Below are 20096 nucleotides of genomic sequence, written 5' to 3' on the forward strand. Positions count from 1 at the left end.
CCATCTTTTTATGCTTGTCCTGAGCACTCCACTTTATGCTAGACTATCACTCTTAACTTTATAGCCATCTCTCCAAGCTTCCTCAAGCTTGCGCTCAGCTCTCAGCCTCTCTGGATCCCGAATCTTCTAAAAGAATCCTCACACCATGCATCTCTTGCTTTATCTAAGGGAAACAGTTTAAGACTATCCTTTGGGCATCACTGTGTTCTTCATGCAAAATAGCAGACGTTTGCCTCAGAGATCCCCTGTTCCCTCACCTCACACTTAAAGTGGTTTAATTTCTGCTGACTCTCTTGTTTTCCTCTCCCTCTTCTTTTAAATAGTGCAGTATCTAAATCTTTCCATAAGCGACGCCACAGCAGCAAAAATTACGTTATCAAAATGATGATCTTGTTTACATGTCCAAAAAGCATCCTACCCTCCTTTCTCTTGTAGGCATAACAGAATTTTGCTGTGGTTCTGAGTTTAGGGATTCACAGCCACCCACTGGCTTCCACGGTCTTTGTAACTTAGTATCTCTCTGCCTTTAAACCAGATGATTTAAGCTGTACTCACTGTGTTTGCCTGGTCCAGCCATAAAAGGGTCTGGGTGCAGGGAGACAGCTTCCAGGCCCATTTTCCCTGCTTTGAACGCTATGGTCTTGGGCAAGACCCTCTTCAGGCCTAACTTTTACGTGTTGTGAAAACCATGGATCAGTCTCAAGGACCTCAAAGTGTGTTACTGGATTGATTGTGATTGTCAATTTGACAGATTTAGAATCACATAAAGAAACCTCTGGATATGTTTGTGAAGAATGGGACTAGGGTGATGATGTCTTGCTCACAAAGCCTTTTTTTTTTTTTTTTTTTTTTTCGATGTTGTTGTTGAAAACGATAAGCTCTAGGTAGGAATTTAAGAAGGACACTGGGTGAGGCCTGGAAGGATGTTTGTAGACTGAGTCTATTTCTAGGCAGGGGGTGGGCGTGGCGGGCGGCTGAGCCCGACAAGAACAGCAGAGCATCCTTGCAAGCCTGAGCGTCTGCAAGACCGAAGCGCAGGCCGCGGCTGGTGGGGGTACCGCTGCTGCAGCGGCTGCGCACTGGTGCAACCAGCCGGTTCATTTGCGTGTCTCCGCCCTTACGGCAAGCTGGTTGGAGAACCCAGGTATGGTGCCGCGCGCCAATTGGCTGAGCCGGCCGCCGCTCAGGCCCAGGAGTGGACGGTTCCTACTGCGGCTGGGCACCGGCTGGGCTCCCGCGTCGGCCCCGCGTTTCAAGCTGGCGCCTGGCTCAACCTCAATCCGGCCCCGGTCTCGGAACGAAGGCGCCGCTGCCGCTGGGCTTCTCGCAGGACCATGAAGAAGCGGTGGCAGCCACTGCGGCCCTCGTCAAGGTGACCAGCCCGGACTGCAGCGGTGAGAGGAGCGGCTGGCGGGGCGGGGCCCTGGGCGGGAGCCGCTGCAGGTGCGGGGGGCAGGGGGGGGAGGGGGGCGGGCGGAGCGGGATCCCCGGCCGGAGGGGGTGGGGCGGGGCCTCGGCTCGAGGGTGGGACCTCGGCTTGGGGTTGGAAGGGGGGGCGGGACCATGGCCAGCTCGGGTCCCAGGGGCGCGAATGACAGCGTGTGGTTGTCGGGGAGATGGCGGCGCGGGGGGCGGGGAGGGGGTTGTGGGGGGAAAGGGCGCAGGTGCGGGAGGCGGGTCCCGCGGCCTGATGGTTGGGGGCGGGGCCTTGGCGTGGGGGCGGAGCCTGGGCACGAGGCGTGGGGTCTGGAGGGGGCTCTGGTCTCCGGGACCAGAAAGTGAACCTGTGTGTAGGTTAGCGGCGGAGAAAGGGCTCAGGTGCGAGGGGCGGGGCATGGGGTGGCAATGGGAGGGGCTGCAAGGAGAGTCTGGGGAAAAGCACAGGTGCAGCGGGCGGGGCTGGGGAAACCCTGTAGGGGCGGGGGCGGGGGCGGGGGCGGGGGGAGGCAGGGGGCGGGGCTGAGGATCATTGGCAGGTCCGGAAGCAGGGCTGCAGGTGAGGACTAGCCTGAGGGTGAGTGGGACCCTTTTGGGGGAAGGAAGAAGCTGCCCTCTCCGCCGTCTTGGGGCTTTGGGTTTTCTGCGGGCTTTGGAGGCATTCATGGTTGTCTTTTGGAGGGGCAGGCCAGGGCAGCCTGTGTCTTTGCTGAGTCGTACAAGGATCGCAGCTGCCCTGGTTAATAGGCCGACTGCTTTCCTGAGCCAAACCGAGCCCTAAGTGGGCACACTGCCTTTGTTGTTGTTGTTGTTTTTGTTTTACTCCCCTGTTGCTGTTGAAGGAGCTTGGCAGGATTTCGGGGTAGTTAGGTTTCATTGGTTGATCAGCTGTTGGAAAATGTGTGCTCTTCAAGAGTAGTCGTTGGTGCTATGCTCGGAAGGGTTCTGGATCTCCTGGTAGCAGATGCTCATGCAGATCTTCACAGTGCTGGTCTCAAAAAGATAGAAAAGGTAGCGGGGTGGGGGCGAAGAGGCACAATGAGAACTTGGCTCTTTGGAGCTGGGACAGACACCTGGGAGTTATTTTTGCCTTTTTGTGTGTTTTGTTGTTGTCAAAGTAACCATAACTGGTGCCTAATTGTGACCTTCCAGGGCCAGAGGGGAATTACGTGTCAAGAGGTGAGGTAAGGTCTAATCCCAGCACTTGGGAGGCAGAGGTAGGCGGATTTCTGAGTTTGATGCCAGCCTGGTCTACAGAGTGAGTTCCAGAACAGCCAGGGCTACACAAAGAAACCCTGTCTCAAAAAAACAAAACAAAACAAAACAAAAAAAAGTCTCTTTCTCGAGAGTTTGAATTGCATTTGTGTTGGGGAATTCCTTCCTCCAAACTAGAGGTGGTTTAGATTATGGTACTCCCTGTGAAGCCTTGGGCAGGAATGCAGCCTGGGGAGCCATGATAAATGGAAAGGGAAGCATGTTTCGTTGTTGGCTGGCCTTTGGACCCCAGGTCCAGTGTGGATCTTAGCTGATGGATTAGGCCTATAGTAGAGCCCATTGGAATACTCCCACTACCAACTTGATTCTGCCACGTTTCAGAAAGAAGACTTTAGGATGAAGAGCACAGCAGACCTTCATTAGGTGTTTATGGAGACAGAAGGGAGAGATATGATAGAGTCTCTGTGCTCCAGAAGTACCCTTTATCTGTGTGTGACCTTTGGGTACCTTGTGTTTCCTCACGAGTGCTTGGCTAATCTAACCTGACATACCTTTTCACCCTGGGTTAGATGGACTGAAGACAAGGTGCAGAAACTTCTTTGCTAGCTTGCATTTGCCTTCATTTTAGAAACGTGGGACTTTTGGGGGGACCAAATACCATGATGCTTCCCTTGCTACCATTGGCATCAGTGATTCAGTGCCTCATGGGGATGTGGCAGGGATAGGCCCCTGTTGCGGAAGCACTTGTGTGGCAGGTGCTAGGTCTAGAAGCAGCAGCGTGAGTTGTCCCACCCTGTCTTGGCAGAAGCTGTGTGTCATCTAGGGACTTTCTCCTGTCCTTTGTGTTAAAACAAAGCTCCAAACCTGCATATCAGAAAATTAGATGGTTAGTTTTTTTCCCTTCTTAAAAATAGTTTTATTACATTTATGTGTATTTCTGTGCATGTAACCGTGTGCATATGAGGGTCAGAGGATAACCTGAGGGAGTCTGTTCTCTGCTTCTACCGTATGGGTTCCGGGTATCAACCTCGGGTTCTCAGGCTTGGCGGTAGGCACCTTTATAACCTCTGTTTATAACCTCTGAACCCTTTCACTTGCCTCATAATTGACTTTATTTTTTTCATAGTTAGCTTTTTAATTTGTTATTAGGGCAACCACATTCAGAGCTGAGAGAAAACTGCATAGTAGAAAACTGTTGTGATCTGTCCCCAGCCTGTTCCTTACAGCTCTGGCTTGGTAAGCAGGCAGATTGGCTTGAAGCCTCCCACTGTTCCTTCTGCCGTGTGACCTAACACCAGCGTTTTACTTTCTCAGAGTTTTGGTTTCCTTAGCTGTAAAAATGAAGAACAAGCCTGATTTACTTTGTAAATTTGTTGTGAAGACATAACAAGCCATTTTAAGGTACTGCAATTCCATGGCACCCAGCACTGGAACCTTTCCCTCCCTGTCCCAGCCCCTGGCTGCCCAGCTTCCAACATTGGTTACGCAGAACAGCATGTGGCACAAGGAGATGAGGACCAGGAATTCTGAGGCCTTTGCCTCTTATATAACCTCAAATAAGTCTCCTTTTCTCTCCTGAGCTACACTTTCTTAGCTGAGTGGAGAGCGCTGGACAGTGTGATCCTTAGGAGGACTAATTCTGCCTTCTGTTTGGCAAGCTGAAAATCTTAACATTTTTCAGAAAAGCAGGAAGGTGGAAGTCAGTGACCCATGGTTTACTTTTAAAAAAATATATGTCTACGGGCTGAACAGGTGGTACAGTGGTTGGGACACTTGCTCCAGAGGACCCGAGTTTTCAGTTCACAGCATTCAACATCAGGCAGCTCACAACAGCCTGTTTCAGAAAATAAAACAGAGCAATATTGCTCCTGTTGGGCACCTGGTAGGAAGTTACCAAATCTTTGTTGAAGGAGCAGATGAAGGCTATTCTTTAGGAAGTCAGTCTGGCTGACTGTCTCCCCTGCTCACAAGTCTGCTGTACCTTCAGCATATGTTTTGTCTGTTGCACAAGAATGTCACAGCCAGATGTGGTGGTGGACATCTTTAATCCTGGCATTCAGGAGGCAGAGGCAGACAGATCTCTGTGCCCCTTCCCCTCTACTTGCTCCAGTCATATTTATTTCATATATGTGGGTACACCGTCACTATCTTCAGACACAGCAGAAGATGGCATTGGATCCCATTATAGATGATTGTGAGCCACCATGTGGTTGCTAGGAATTGAGCTCAGGACCTCTGGAAGAGCAGTCGGTGATCTTAACCACTGAGCCATCTCTCCAGCCCAATCTCTGTGCTTTTAAGGCCATAATTAGACCTGGTCTCAAACAAGAAAACGATAATATCACAGTGCTATAGTGGACTTTGTGAGATTCAACATGAAAGGCAAAAACTGTGATGCAGGAAGAGATAAGTTGGGGTGAGGGATGGAAGGGCAGGGTGAGAGAAAACAGAGATGGATAAATGACAAAGTCATGGAAACCAATACTGTAGAAACTATATATGGAAGGGTGCACACACACACACAAGACACACACACACAGAACTAAAATAGGGTTACTCTGTAACAAGGTACCAGTGCTCCACTGGACTCCACAGACTAACAAATAAAAAGTTCAGTTCCAGGACTCAGTACCTCTTTAGTCAGTGATATTCCTTAGATCCTCAGAACATTATAGGCTTTTGCCAGTACTATTGGCTGCTCTTCAGAACTTGAAGTTAAGACCCCATTGTTGAAGAGGCCACATAATTGAATCATAGACCACAGAGAAACCTAGCTGGAAGCTTTAATCATAGTTTCATAGGGCTGGGACACTCACCAGAGGAGGACAGTGATCATTGGTCTTACCACCTGGGAACCCTGGGAACTACAGTGCCTGACCTGGCAGAAACGCCCACTGGTGCACTGGTGGCGTGAATGTCACAGTAGTAACTGATCCTTTTCTGATTGGATTTAAGACCCATTTCACATGATGACCAATACCTGGAACCATTATGGGCCACGAATCTGTGACTAGATTGGTCATATGCCCCAGGTAAGAGCTCCTAATACCTATCATTATACCTGTGGAGAAGAACATCCTTCAGCCCCCCCGGCCCCCCATTAGAGAAGTTGCTTCTTACAGTAGATGACAATTAACACAGAGATTCACACTTGTTAAGGTGCAGAGAATAAGAGACGGTGGAAAGCTCAGCCCTAGATGGGACATCTGTATCGCATTCCTCCCGCTGAGGCTTGAGGGTCATTAAAGAGGAAGGGCATGGAAAGACTGTAAGAGCCAAAGGTGGGGGGTGACTCTGAGGAAACAGTGTTTTCCAGACACAGCAGGGCAGCTGCACATAGGAGTTCATAGCAGCTGTGGCAGTATGTACAAGATCTGTGCAAGCCTAAGCCAGACCAAATTCCAGCATACAAAGGAGAGGTGGTTCCACCTCTGGCTCAGGAGCCATTAGCACCTGATAGCTGCTGGAAGAGGTGAGAGTCAGTTTTCTTTCCGGGTAGCCCTTGGTATGTTTGCCATGTTCTAGTGCAGTCCCACACATTCACGACGAATATATGAGCAGCACAGCTGGGCTTGGTGGATTTAAAGTAAGAACAGGGAGGACACAGAGTTCCATGGGTAGGGAAGGGCTGGGTCTGGGGGGAGTTGGGGTGAATATGATGTGTGAAATTCTCAGTGAGTTAGAAAGAGAGAGAAAACAAGGCTGCCCTCCGGTCCTGTGCAGTCTCAGTGCAGACGGCACTCGTGCGTGTGTTCACATAGCTTTCTCCTTCACAGTCAGTTCTTTTAAATAGTTCTCTAAAACGTTTATCTCACAAGCTTAAACAAAACTTACAGGGATTATTTTAAGCAAGTAGGGGGCTCACATGTTAGGTGTCTGTCTTCCCTTAAGCCTGCAGTTCCATGTCCTCTCCTTGGAGGAGGCGGCTGTAATTGGTTATTTATTCTATATTCTTTTCTCTTGCAACAGTCTGTACATACCACCAGTCCCCTTTGTATATCCATTGACTTTAGTCTGGAAAAGTTTCCAGCTGTGGGGACTGCTCCATGGTACATAGAATTCCTCTGATACTGTAAGCACTGGTTTATACCCCTACCCCCACCCACATGGTGTTTACTCATTCCTGCCTAGTAGTCATTGTTTAGAAGACTAACAAGAGATGTCCCCTTTTCTCTAGGGATGAAATGGCTCTGGTCCCAGTGAACAATAGGTTAAAGGGCAGTGCGTGTACTTGGATGTGAGACAGAAAGCTAAAAGAGAAAGGAAAGGGGATTTGCATGCTGGGATTGAAAACTGATTTTCCATTTAGCCTGTGACTTGGGTCTAGCTGTGGTACTTACTGGCTGTATGACATGGGCAGTTTACTTACTGGTCCTGGGTGATGATAATCAGATCAGTCTTGAGTTTTGCGAGAGGAGAAGACATCATGCTTGCAAAGCATGCACAGTGTCAGGCCTTATGGATGTCTAGAGCAGGTGAGCTGCCCTGGCTCACAGCCCCAAGTGGGCTCCAGTCCTTGCCGGCAGATAGATGCTCACCAGGCACTTGAAGGTGAGCGTGGAGACATAGTGTGCAGGCATACAGACATACGGCCTTACCACGTTCACAGGTTGTGTGGAGAGAGATAGTCCAGTCAGTAGTTACAGAGCTAAGCGCTGGGCCCAGCAGTAGGGGTGAGCAGTGAACAGTGACTTCCCTGGGAAACTTGGGGAGGGGTCTCCCCAGCCTCCATTTTCCTCCGTTTATTTTGTTTTCTTTTCTTTTCGAAATAGCATTTCTCTGTATAACCCTAGCTATCCTGGCACTCACTCTGTAAAACAGGCTGCCTCAAACTCAGAAATCAGCCTGCCTCCGCCTCCAGAGTGATGGGATTAAAGATGTGCACCACCACTACCTGGCTTCATGTTTCCTCCTTTGTGAAGCTACTTAGTTCTTCACTGTCATCATGTGCATACTGTGATCCATGCACTGAGTTATTGTATGTATGGCATTATGCCTGTGTTTCTTAGTGCTCAGAGAAAGTTGGCTTGCTGCCGAGTCCCAGGCTCTGCCAGAATAGGTGTCTTGGGCCATGGCATGATAGAATGAGTCATGTGTCCCAAACGTGGTTGCCTATGGTTTTTCTCTAAGTCATCCTAGTCTCTGAATTCTATCCACATTTCCAAGTGCTTATCAAAGACAGTTCCATGGCTGCAGGTGTGGCTGCAACAGTTATCCTGTGGAGTCTTTAGAGTGTGCAGAGCTGGGGGAAAATAGGCCTGAAGATGGGCAGGTCATATTTGCTGACATGTACCTCTATCCCCTCCATTCTCAGCCTGCCAGTAGCTGGGCTGGAGGAAGGAGGCCTTGGGAGATAACTAGGTAGCTTATAGATTTAAAAAAGATCGATTGAGGGGCTGGTGAGATGGCTCAGTGGTTAAGAGCACTGACTGTTCTTCTGAAAGTCCTAAGTTCAAATCCCGGCAACCACATGGTGGCTCACAACCATTCGTAAGGAGATCTGACTCCCTCTTCTGGAGTGTCTGAAGACAGCTACAGTGTACTTACATATAATAAATAAATAAATCTTTAAAAAAAAGATTGATCGATTGATCTATCTAGCTATCTGTGTAATCTGTGTGTGTCTATATGAGTTTTTGTGCACTATGTATGTGCAGTGGAGTGTAGAAGTAAGGGTATCAGATGCCCTGGATCTGGACTTACAAGTGGTTGTGCACCCTCATGGGGGTGTTTGGAACTGAATTCTGGTCCTCTGGAAGATCAGCAAGTTCTCTTAATGACTGAGCCATCTCTCCACCCCAATATGTGGACTTTGACGTGGGCCAGAGTACATTGTTTGGATCTGCAGGGCTCACAGAATGTACTTCCGTAACTGTCATTGTGGGCACTCATTGATCTTTCTCCAGGTGAGCACTCACTCTCCACTCTGTGGCTCCTGCCATGGGCTGTATGTTGCTCTGGACAATAGGCACATGGGGATGATTCAGTCCTGTCCTGCCCTTTAGTGCAAATGGAGGCTGACTGGAGGTGATTAACCTCCACAGAAGCCAGAGAATGAAATGGCTGAGCAGATTTAGGCTCTGGAGTAGGCTGACCTGGGTTGACATTATAGCTGCTGCAGACAACCTGTGTCACCCACAGCAAGTGTCTTCCCTTCCTTGTAAGATGAGTATTCTCTGAGTTGGGGCTTTGCAGTGGGGTACAGTGGGGCACTTAGCACAGTACCTGGAAGGAAGCTGTCTGGAGGAGCACCAAGCACTGCCTCTCTGACTGTTTCTTCTGATCTTAGCACAGTGTGAATGGTGCTGATCAGATGTCCCCAGCCATCCCGAGGGTGCTCCTCTCAGGAGCTTCTCTCCTCTCTTCCTACCTCTTCTTAAAGGAGGTGCTAAGCACAGAGTCAGGTAAGCACCCTATTTACTTGAGCACAGACAGAGTCCCTGAGCTTACCCATGGGCCACTAGCTGGGCTTGTCTCATCTGCACCAGGAGAGCAGAGACCATACAGACCCAGGTCCTTCATTCTTCTGCAGAACTTGTGTGTTCATCTGCCCTGTCGGGGAAGTTCGTCTCCTGAGCTAGCATCAGAGAGGCTGAGGGGTGTGCTTGAGGCACAGTGTTTTCTTATTTGTGTGGAGATGTGAAAGTGCCTCCCTCAGCGTGGCCCTCATGAGGTTTCCAGGAGATGACACCAACCAGCACTTGCCAGAGGGTTTGCTCAAGAGCAACTGCAAGAGCAATGTGCTAGGATGAGACTCATTTTCATCAGAGTTATGGATTCTGGGATGCCTTTTTGGGGGCTACCAATGATCCCATGTGAAAGCTGTGTGACTCATTGTTCAAAGAATGTACTCAGATGAGCTGGCAGTAGGGCTGGCAGTAGGACTGGCAATGGGGCTGGCAATGGGGCTGGCAATGGGGCTGGCAGTGGGGCTGGCTATTGCAGCCAGGAAGGTGCAGCCTCTTTGCATTGGCTGTGTCACCCACAGCAAGTGTCTTCCCTGCCTTGTAAGATAAGTATTCTCTGAGTTGGGGCTTTGTGGTGGGGCTTGGCAGATGCAGGTCTTGATCTCAGGAAGGCGGCGGATAGTACTAGAGTGGGAGAGACACTGTGGGCAGGGCCTGTCCAGGAGCTCCCTGGTCCTGAACCTGGTCCTGATCCTGGTCCTTCCTGTTTTATTGTTATATGATTCTAGACAGTGAATATTACAGTCTTCTTTCTCATGTGTATGTGTGTGTGTGTGTGTGTGTTGGGGGGCATGTGCATGCCGTGGCCATGGAGGCCAAAATAGGGCATCAAATCTCCTGGAAATGGAGTTAGATGCAGTTGTGAGCCACCATGTGGGTACTGGGAACTGAACCCAGGTCCTCTGGAAGAGCAGCCAATACTCTTAACCACAGAGCTATACCTGCAGCCCCTGGCAATGGGAAAGAAATTTAGATGCTTGGCCTTGACAATCACAGGTTTCTTGGAAATGAGGTGGAAGGGAGGGGCAATAACAAGCATCTTTAAGTCCACTTGTATTGGGCCTGATAATTCTTACCCACTTTTGTGTCCTCTGGTAAGTAGGACAAGGGAGATCAGTTAGTACATTTTTGAATTAAATATTTATGGAAAACAAGTTAATAAATTCAGAAGAACTTGTTTTTCTTCTTTGTGGTGATAAAATGTTATGTGGAGTTAGTGACTTTCTCTGTTTTAACCATTTCCTTCACTGTCTTCTTTGTAACTTTTCCTCTCCTTTCTTTACTTCTTCCTTTTCTTAATTTTTTTCCGGGTATTTATTTGTCCTAGGCTGGCTTTTAGTCAGGCTTGCAGAACTGAAAAATGAAGTGGCATAATCCCAGATCTCTGGGAGGCAGGGGCAGGCAGATCTTTGAGTTCAAGGCTAGCCTGGTCAACAGAGTGAGTTTCAGGACAGTCAGGGCTATACAGAGAAACCCTGTCTCAAAAACAAAACAAAACAAGAAAAAGAAAGAAAGAAAAAAGAAAAAAAAGAGAGAAAGCTCTTTAGATACGCCGCTGTTGTGTGGGTATCTGGCAGTTAGATGAGTGAGGAATGAGCTGTTGAAGAAAATGGACTGGTGTGACTCCGTGTTGGTACAGAAGTCCCTTCCCTAGTATCCTACTGGAGTACTTCACTGTGCCCAGTGTCTCGGTGGCAGTTATTTCTGCCTTGTGTTGATCGGACAGGATAAAAGTGGTTGATTCACTGAAGACAGCGGAAGCTCAGAGAGGTTCGTTATCCAGGGTGAGGCTAGGAGAGAGTTGGGGTTTTTTCGCCTTGGTGGGCGCCACCTTCACACCCTAGACACCTTAGAGTAAGGCCTGACCCTTGCCTTGTGGGCGCCTCCTTCACACCCTAGACACCTCAGAGTAAGGCCTGACCCTTGCCTTGTGGGCGCCTCCTTCACACCCTAGACACCTCAGAGTAAGGCCTGACCCTTGCCTTGTGGGTCCCTCCTTCACACCCTAGACACCTTAGAGGAAGGCCTGACCCTTGCCTTGTGAGCGCCTCCTTCACACCCTAGACACCTTAGAGTAAGGCCTGACCCTTGCCTTGTGGGTATCTCCTTCACACCCTAGACACCTTAGAGGAAGGCCTGACCCTTGCCTTGTGAGCGCCTCCTTCACACCCTAGACACCTTAGAGTAAGGCCTGACCCTTGCCTTGTGGGTACCTCCTTCACACCGTAGACACCTTAGAGTAAGACATGACCCTTGCCTTGTGGGTGCCTCCTTCACACCCTAGACACCTTAGGGTAAGGCCTGACCCTTGCCTTGTGGGTACCTCCTTCACACCCTAGACACCTTAGGGTAAGACCTGACCCTTGCCTTGTGGGTACCTCCTTCACACCCTAGACACCTTAGAGTAAGACATGACCCTTGCCTTGTGGAGCCACCGGCAAGCTGAGGAAATGGAGCTGCCTGGATAAAGGTACCTATTCCGGCTTTGTTGACTTTATGTATTTTTAATTTCCTCTCATTGCATTTGGGGAGTTCAGTTCAGCTCAGTGTGTTAGGACCCGGGAATCCTGGTGTTACAGTGAAAAGTGAGACAGTAACCATTAGTGTGTGTGCTTGGCACCTGATGACCGGAGTTGGGATCTGGCTTCTGGGGAAGGTTGATGAGGTGGTGTGCTGGTTGGTGTGTGGCCTCCTTTTGACCTCATTTAGCTTTCTTATGTTCCTTATCTCTGGGCACCTTTGCACCCAGCATCTGTGGCCTCTGTGCTTATCAGGTGGCCTGTCAGGCTGGAGGGCCATGCATCTTCGCTTCCCAGATAGGGGAAGAGACTTTGTCTGGGTTTCATGCTCAGTTGTCCTGATTTCTCAGTCATGTGAGCAAATTCGTTTGAGTATAGCAATCTCGTAACCGCTGCCAGGAGGTCATACATGACTGCTAATAAACCATGCCAGTGCTTATGGGTTTATCTCAGATGACAGACTCTGAGGCTGAGGGTCATTGTGACTACAAGGGAGCAGGGCTAAGCCCTGACTGGCTGTGAGGCTCTGCTGACTAGCCTGGTGACAGTGGCTACCTATAAGAAACAGTGTTTCTGTTCACCGGTTTCCATCATGGTTCTGGGCTGTTGTAATGGGGGAACATCCTAGTCTTGGGAAAGCTCTTAACCCAGTTTACCAGCACCCAGTGGTACTCCTGAGATTCGGAGGAGCAGCTTATATTTCGGAAAAACAGATCACCAGTGTGGAGCTAGAGTCTACCTTGAGGGGTTTCCTGGTGTCTGTGCATCCCTAGGGAAGCTCAGGATTGGATGACTGCCAAGGATGAGCTGAAGGGGGTCAGACCACACCTGTAGCTGAAGGCAGAGGGCAGCCTTGCTACTCCATTTTCCCTGTCCTGCCAGACCCATTTGTCTGTCTGTCTGTCCACTGGGCCTGTCCTTGTTGAGCTAGTGAGTACCAGCACATTGCTGGCTGTGGTGCAATGAAAACCAGCCCTGTCCTGTCTTGTACAATGTTAGATGCCTGAGCACGAAGCAGTAAAATATTAACTACAGCCCAGTGTGGTGACACATGTCTGTCATCCAGTACTTAAGAGTTGGAAGCAGGGGCTGGTGAGATGGCTCAGTGGGTAAGAGCACCCGACTGCTCTTCCAAAGGTCCGGAGATCAAATCCCAGCAACCACATGGTGGCTCACAACCATCCGTAACGAGATCTGACTCCCTCTTCTGGAGTGTCTGAAGACAGCTACAGTGTACTTACATATAATCAATAAATAAATCTTAAAAAAAAAAAAAAAAACGAGTTGGAAACAGGAGGATGCCAGTGTGGCCAGTGTTGAGAACAAGGGAGAGATGAATGCTGGTCCCAGGAAACGGCACTGGTCAGACTGAGCTAGCAGTCTCTGCCATGTTATGTCCTAGCTGTTGAAGTTGATTTCTGGACTTTCCAGCTGTCAGCTAAGCAATGCTTTCTGAGCTGTTGATTCTCTGCCTTCAGGAGAGCAGCCAGCCTTCTTTCTGCTTCCTGCAAGACTGGCTGCCCCCTCTCTTCTTGAGGGTATTTGAGGATACCTTGAGCTCATTAGCGTTTTTTAATCATGATGTGCAAATCCATGGAGCATGTAACTGGGCTCTACACTGTGTCACTGCCCTAGGGACCCTGTGGTCTTGATAGTTAGGAGACAGCAAATGAGGGCAGAACAGTATTGGAGGAGGCCACACCTTAGAAATGAGAGCTAATAGGACCACATAAAGCTTCAGGTCTTAGAGAAAGGCTTCAACTTTCTGGGTGCAGGAATTGGGTAGGAGGTGCATTTGGGTAGCCACACAGAAGTCTGGGTGAGCTGGTGTGCTAGTTAGGCCAGTGTATGTGCTGGGTGTGTCATCAGACGAGAAACTGGGAGGAGGAGCTGGGAGGAGGGAGCTTGAGAGGGCCCGATGGAGAGTGAGCATGCATTTAGCTCTTGTCCTGGGATGGATGGAGGCCGTTGAAGCCCTGTTAGTGCTGATTCTGCTGCAGTGTAGAGAAGGTAGCAAGAAGGAGGCAGAGATCAGGGGATGAGGGATGCTGTTGCTAGTCTAGGTGCCAGCTAGTGAGTCCTGATCCTGGCCATGGATGGCTGTTTCATAAAGCTGAGGTAGTAGACCTTTGCACAGTGATGCAGTGAGGAAGGAGGGTGAGGTCTGTCTTTGACTTTGTTGACAGGAGATGGTGGGTGGACCCAATCACTGAAAAATGGAATTTAGAAGGAATGGTAGTTGGGGAGGAAGAGGTAGTGAGCTGGGGTTTGTCCGTTTGGAGTCTGGCTGGCCTTCCTAGTGAAAGCGCCCTCATTCGTACAGAAGATTCCCGTTCCTTTTAGAGTGTTTAATTGTTTGATAGTGTAAAACTGTGCTAGACTTTGTTGATGAGCACGACTGTCTTACACTGACTGTCTTTTCTCCTTGCTGTAACACAGTGCCTGAGGAGGAAGGATCGGAAGGAAGGCAGGCTTCTTCTGACTCACATGAGAGAGATACAGTCCACCACAGCAGGGAAACTGTGATGGTGGGAATGTGAGGCTGTGGTCATGGTGTGACTTGGAGAGGTGAATGCTGGTTCATGCTTTTTTTTTTTTTTTTTAAAGATTTATTTATTATATGTAAGTACACTGTAGCTGTCTTCAGACACTCCAGAAGAGGGAGTCAGATCTCCTTATGGATGGTTGTGAGCCACCATGTGGTTGCTGGGATTTGAACTCTGGACCTTTGGAAGAGCAGTCGGATGCTCTTATCCACTGAGCCATCTCACCAGCCCGCTGGTTCATGCTTATTCAGCCCCAGACTCAGGCCATCGGACAGTGCTGCCACATTCTTCCTTAGTTAACCATCAGCAGAGGTCCTCGGAGACTTCTGAGTGATTCTAAATCCAGTCAAGCTGGTATCTGACACCAAGCAACAAATGACTCTAGCTACTGTGAGCCTGCCCTCCCCCCCCTTTCTTTCGAGACAGGGTTTCTCTGTGTAGCCATGGCTGTCCTGGAACTCACTCTGTAGACCAGGCTGGTCTCGAACTCAGAGATCCGCCTGCCTCTGCCTCCCAAGTGCTGGGATTAAAGGCATGCGCAACCATTCCCGGCTCCATTTTTCTCATTTAACTGTTACTCTTTGGGTTGCTGTCTTAGGGTTTTATTGCTGTGAAGAGACACCATGACCACAGCAACTCTTACAAAAGAAAGCATTTAATTAGGTGTAGCTTACTAATTAGGGCCAAATCAGAGGTTTAGTCCATTATCATCATGGCAGGAAGCATGTTGTTGGCATGCAGGCAGACATGGTGCTGGAGGAGCTGAGAGTTCTACAACTGGATCCAGGCAGCAGGAAAAGACTCTGAGCCACTGGAAATGGCTTCAGCTCCTGACACCTTAAAACTCTCCCGCCTATGATGCACTTCCTCCAACAAAGCCATGCGTACTCTAACAAGACCACGCCTCCTAATAGTGCCACTCCTTATGGACTAAACCTTCAGAAACATGAGTCTGGGGGGCGGGGGGGCGTTCCTCTTCAAAGCACCATAGTTGGGTTATAAGTGTTATAAACATAAGAGAAGCTGGGGGAGGAGGCTTTGGGGGGAATTAAGGGTGATGCATGCCTTTAATCCCAATACTCAGGAAGCAGAGACAAGCAGATCTTTGTGAGTTTCAGGCCAGCCTGGTCTACAGAATGAGTTTTAGGACACCCAGGGAGTGCTACACAGAGAAAGCCTGTTTCCAAATGCCAAAACCAAACCAAACCAACCAACCAACCAAAAAACTCCACAAAAACAAAGACATAAACTACAAGTTTCTTCTTAAGGTATGGGAAGTTAGAAGGGTATCAGAGTATGCTGGGTCAGAGACCAAAGTGCTTTCTAAGTCTGAGGCTGCCTCATGGCCTAAGATGGCTGCTAGAGCTCTGGTCTTTCCATCCAACGTAAGACCTTTGAGGCCAACCTGGGCTACAGTGTGAGACTCTATCTCAAAACAAGCAAGCTAGCAAACAAAGAATGGTCAGGTAGAAAGAGCAGAAAAAGTAACACTATAGAGATACAGCAAGAAGATTCAGCCCCTAGGGACGTTTGTTCAGTAAACAGGGGCAGCTGTCGCATCATCTGCCTTGTCTTCTTGAGGAAGTCAGAGGTGCCATGACAGATGAGAGAGGAGGCGAGAAGAGAAAGAATGTGCTAACCAAAGGACATTAGAAAGTAAGTCACACACGCCATCATCAGAAGTGAGAAGTGCCACCCATGGTTGCTGAGCATCCTGGACAAGGAGGATGGAAATGGAGGAGATGTTTGCACGAGGAGGTCCAGTGTGTGTCTTCTGGAGTGCTTAAGCTGGAGACCAGGACAGGATGGGTTAGAAGGAGTCCTCAATTTAAACCAGAGAAAGACTCCATTTGTAGGTTATAAGCCTCCTTGTAAACCAGACAAAATAAGCAAAGATGTGCCAACACCTAACATCTAGGTGAAATTTCAATTTTAAAGGAAGACGTAATGTGAGCCCTTGCCTAAGAACCCTTGAGAGAAAGAATACCCTGTTGACAGAGTTCATGCAGAGTGGAACTGCCTGGGGCCAGTGGAGCACTGCCAGCCAGTTGTGGGGAAGGAGCAGTGTCCGGTTTGATTGACATCTGATTGTAACAGGTACCAGTTTCAGGCAGTCCGCACTCACCTTTTATGTGTAGCTTTTGCTACACCCATACTAACACTGTTCCTGGGGGAAATCTGATTGAAGGCATGCTCTGCAGTTGGGAGGTGACTCAGACCTAGAGTCACGTGCATAGGCATGACAATGGGAAAGGACCAGCAGAGTGGAACCATTCCAGGACGGTGATTGTAACAGAGAACCTGAAATAGTTATTGAAAGAAGACAGAGTATGAAGTCATAACAGTTAAGGCAGGAACAGAATCTGGCTCAAAACAAAACTGCATATGGAAGCTCTCAAAGAGCAGAGGTTTAGCAGCCATCTCGAGCCCTCCCGTGTGCCTGGATGTGTTCCTCTGGCTCACACAGTGCTGTGCAGGTGCCACCCGCCTGAGCTGCTTTCAGGGTAGTTCCTTGGGGATACTGTCTCATACTCTGTGGAGCAGTTTACTGGGCACCTTTGTTCTAGTCTTTGGAAAACAGCGATGTTGAAACAGTTGACGCTTGAGTTACTATGTAGCCTAGGCCATTCCACTCTGAGGTGTATAGCCAAGAGACAGATGCCCAGACAAAAACCTTTCCCTGCTGTTCATAGCTGCGTTGTAATAGAACCTACAACGCCAGAAATTCCTACCAGCTAATGAATGGCTAGAAGGATGGCAGGGTGTGGGCCCCCTGAGCTGCAGGCAGCAGTTTGTTAGATTCCATTTGTGTGAAGTGTTCTGAAGAGGCTGAGCCTTAGACACAGAAGGTGGGTCAGTGATTGGAGGGCTGGAGAGGGGTGGTGGGTGGTGACTTGTGTGTGTGGATTGGGGGACAGTGGTGAGAGTGCTCTGGAGTTAGCAAGAGGCAATGACCAAACCCTTGTGGAGTATGGGAGAACCACTCAATTCTAGAATTGTAAAGAGTGAGTTTGGGACACATAAATTCTGGTTTAAAAATCTTTATTACATGTTAGTTGTGCAAAAAGCTAAAAATAGCCGGGCAGTGGTGGCGCACTCCTTTAATTCCTGCACTTGGAAGGCAGAGGCAGGTGGATTTCTGAGTTCGAGGCCAGCCTGGTCTACAGAGTGAGTTCCAAGACAGCCAGGGCTACACAGAGAAACCCTGTCTCAAAAAAAAGCAAAACAAAAAATAAAACCCCCAAAACAAATCTCAAAACAACATGCACACACCCCAGGGGGACCTCCACATTGCTCCCAGATCTTGGGGTATATATACCCCGCCTTTTTTGTATAGGTCTCACAGTTGGGTTGACCTGCCTGTCCTTCCCCACAGGGCTTTTGTGCCTTCTCTTAGGCTTTCCCCCCCCCATTTCTCCCTCTTGCTCTGGCCCATAGGTTCTTTATTCGTTTCTCGTTACGGATGGTCGTGAGCCACCATGTGGTTGTTGAGATTTGAACTCATGCCCTCCGGAAGAGCAATCAGTGTTCTTAACTGCTGAGCCATCTCTCCAGCCCCTCTCCTCGGGTTTTATGAAGAAATGATATTTAGGCAGAAGTGGCAACAATGCTACACTTTACTCTGACTCACCTCAGGTCTGTAAGTTTGAGGGCCCTGTCACTGTCACTGGTCCCTTCTCTAAAGGGACTGTGCTTACCCTGTGAATGCCTCTTTACCAGGGTAGTTAACACGAAGGAGAAATGATGGCACCACTACAGAGTCTTACACTTCTATTCCCGCTGATGGAAATGTGAGCTGGCATAGCCACTAGGAAAACACAGAAACAGCCCTCACCCCCACGTGGCACCAAGCCAGCTCCGAGACTGGCACACAGAATGGCAGGCGGGCATGTCCCAGAAGCCTTGCTCTGCAGTGCTGGCAGCAGCACTGACACTAATTGCCCAAATGGGAAGCCAGGCCAGAGCTTGTCAGTTGTAGGATGGGCACACATCCTATTAGGATCCTGTAGAGTGGTAACCCTGGTTAGAGTACCAGCTCAGCTGGGAAATCTGGGTGACCCACAATGTTCATTCCCATGTACATACCCTTTGTATAGATTAGGAAGAGACAAGGTGGATCCATACTAACAACCCACAGTAGTGTGTGCCCCTTATAGGCAAGTCATGATGGAAGGGTCATGTGGGCATGTGGGGGCCCCACACAGGTACTGATTGGAAGTGGGAATTCCTTGAGTATCATGTACACTTCTGCATACATTGTACTTCTGTGAAGAAGTTTATATAAACATTAAGAAAATTTCTTTTAGCTGGGCGTGGTAGCGCACGCCTTTAATCCCAGCACTCGGGAGGCAGAGGCAAGCGGATTTCTGAGTTCGAGGCCAGCGCCTGGTCTACAAAGTGAGCTCCAGGACAGCCAGAGCTATAAAGAGAAACCCTGTCTCGAAAAACCAAAAAAAAAAAAAAAAAAAAAAGAAAATTTCTTTTATTACTAAAGTACTTCAGAAATGAGTAAAATACAATTATTTTTAACATTCTCATATCTTTTATCTCTATAATCTTTTATTTGTAATCATCTCATAATGTATGTAAATGTAAAGTGTACTTTACAGTGTACATTTACAAATAAGTTTATGTATGTTAAAAGTGCTTTTAAACAACAATATGAACTAACCAGTAACCCCCAGAGCTCCCTTGGACTAAACCACCAACCAAAGAAAACACACGGTGGGACTCTTCTAGCTGCATATGTAGCAGAGGATGGCCTAGTCGGTCTTCAATGGGAGGAGAGGCCCTTGGTCCTGTGAAGGTTCTGTGCCTCATTATAGGTGAATTCCAGGGCCAGGAAGTGGGATTGGGTAGGTTGGTAAACAGGGGGAGGGAGGAGGGGATAGGAGGTTTTTGGAGGGGAAACCAGGAAAGGGGACAATATTTGAAATGTAAATAAAGAAAATATCTAATTGCCGGGAGTGGTGGCGCACGCCTTTAATCCCAGCACTCGGGAGGCAGAGGCAGGCGGATTTCTGAGTTCGAGGCCAGCCTGGTCTACAAAGTGAGTTCCAGGACAGCCAGAGCTATACAGAGAAACCCTGTCTCGAAAAACCAAAAAAAAAAAAAAAAAAAAAATCTAATAAAAAAAAAAGTGCTTTTAAAAAAATATAAACTGGGGGCTGGAGCGATGGCTCAGTGGTTAGGAGCAATGACTGCTTTTCCGAAGGACCTGAGTTCAAATCCCAGCAACCACATGGAGGCTCACAACCATCTGCAATGAGATCTGACACCGTCTTCTGGTGTGTCTGAAGACAGCTACAGTGTACTTAGATATAATAATAAATCATAAATACATCTTTGAAAAAATATAAACTGGTCATAGCAGATGATGAAGAAGTTAGGTGCACCAAGGCTAGAGTCATAACAGAAGGGTCGTTCTGCCTGTGTGGAGGCCTGCTGTGGGGAGTGGCCAGTGGGTAAGTAGGGTTAAGGAGGGGTCTGTGGTGTTCATCAGGGTGGGTGTCCTCAGTATGCTAGTGTGCATGACCATGGGACAGCAGAGTAGTGGGAAGCTAGGGAGAAGTTGGCAGCTGGACTTGTGATTTCCACGGAGCAGTCAGTGAACTGAGGACACAGACTTCATAGAGGCCAAGGGGCTAGGAGAAAAGGGAATGCCAAGGCTAGAGAAAGTGGTTTAGATGAGGGGCTGTGAGCCCTGTCAGCTGACTTGAGGTAAAGGGCCTCATGTTTCTAGCCTTAGTCAGGAGGAGATTCTGAGGGCCTGTCAGTGCCACCTCAGTGGTCGGGTGGGGTTTGCTGGGAGGGAGGAGGAGGGAGGGCCATGGTAGCTGGTAGAGAAGTAGGTTGGTGCCCAGAGTCTGTGTTGCCTGCTCTTGTAGATGGGAGAGAGGCGGTTGCTGTCA

At 48.8% G+C, this 20096-nt stretch overlaps 1 protein-coding gene across 5 annotated transcripts in view; it reads left to right on the top strand.

Annotated features, from left to right (window-relative positions):
• The first annotated feature begins 878 nt into the window (after positions 1–878).
• Positions 879–20096, top strand: part of Ralgps1 (Ral GEF with PH domain and SH3 binding motif 1) — a 244145-nt gene continuing 224927 nt past the window's right edge. The window contains exon 1 of one of the 5 annotated variants that reach the window (XM_085835005.1): positions 879–1394. The gene's annotated coding sequence lies outside the window, so the exon portion shown is untranslated. Of the gene's footprint in view, positions 1444–20096 lie in introns of all 5 variants that reach the window. The other 4 variants (XM_085835002.1, XM_085835004.1, XM_085835003.1 and 1 more) reach the window with 4 other exon arrangements.

Source organism: Mus caroli, unplaced genomic scaffold (genome assembly GCF_978045245.1).
Source record: "Mus caroli unplaced genomic scaffold, Mus_caroli_1 scaffold_2, whole genome shotgun sequence".
Classification (NCBI taxonomy): Eukaryota; Metazoa; Chordata; class Mammalia; order Rodentia; family Muridae; genus Mus; species Mus caroli.